The following is a 1,439-nucleotide window of genomic DNA, read 5'->3' on the forward strand; positions in this document are numbered from 1 at the left end:
GAAGGCAGAGCATTTATGCAAAGCCAGAAATCCAGGATTTGAAATTATCTTATTTTTACTGGTTTATTTGATCTTCGTCTTCGCTAATCGTGCCTTGCGGACCTTTATTGTGGTTTTGGAGTCAGGATTTGACTGCTATTTTTTCAGCGTGGTGGTATCTCTTGATACCCTGTATTATAATTTATATATATATATGTATATATATATATATATATATATATTCACACACATATATATACATTTAGATGCACACACATATTCTTTTATTTGTTTCAGTCATTTGACTGTATGTATATATATATACATACATACACACACACACACACATATATATAATATATATATATATGTGTGATTGTGTGTTCTTGTATGCTTGTACATAGGCTCATATATGCACAAACTTGAACAAACATAGGCATGTATTTTGTTCCACTTTTACTTTATTTTATTCCATGAACAGAAATTTTATTTTCATTTTCCTTTACTCTTACTTTCTTTGGTTCATTCTATTAATTTACCCATATATCATTTAACCCATCATTCATGGTTGTTAATTATTATTGAATTGAAATAAAAGGAATAATTTTAAAGCATGCGTACTCACAAACACATTTATATACATGCATAGTAAACATGTTTATATATTCTGTATATTCCAAAAGTATCCTAATACAGTCTTTATTGTCCTATGAAAACACTGACGATTTTCTTTATAAGGTACTTAAAATGCAGAAATATATTTTTATATGTGTTTTGTAATTTTTATCTTATTTGAGAAATGAAACAATTGTTGGTTAATATGTTAATTATTTAATAAGTTAATTTGTATCCATTAGATCTCTCTGTTTTCTAACTCAAATATATATATATATATATATATATGATGAGGTGATGAAAAGTTCCTGGCTTTAAGGGTACAACAAAAAGCCTGTGTGAATCTAAGAAAAGAATATCTGAATTAAAATCATAAGTAACTGATCCTCCTGTACTTTATTTTACCTAAAGCCAGGAATTTTTCAGCACTACATCATGTGTATATATATATGTGTGTGTGTGTGTGTGTGTGAAGGCACATGGCTCAGTGGTTAGAGCGTCAAGCTTACGATCGTGAGGTTGTAAGTTCGAATCCCGGACTGGGATGCGTGTTGTGTTCTTGAGCAAAACACTTTATTTCACGTTGCTCCAGTTCACTCAGCTGTAGAAATGAGTTGCGACGTCACAGGTGCCAAGTTGTATCAGTCCCTTTGGTGACACGGAGAGGGGAAGCCGGTATGCATAGGCAACTGCTGGTCTTCCATAAACAACCTTGCCCGGACTTGTGCCTGGGAGGGTAACTTTCTAGGTGCAATCCCAAGATCAGTCATGATTGAAGGGGGTCTCAGCACACACACACACACACACACACACATATATATATATATATATATATACATATATAT

This window comes from Octopus bimaculoides, chromosome 11, assembly GCF_001194135.2.
Source record: "Octopus bimaculoides isolate UCB-OBI-ISO-001 chromosome 11, ASM119413v2, whole genome shotgun sequence".
NCBI classification, from domain to species: Eukaryota; Metazoa; Mollusca; class Cephalopoda; order Octopoda; family Octopodidae; genus Octopus; species Octopus bimaculoides.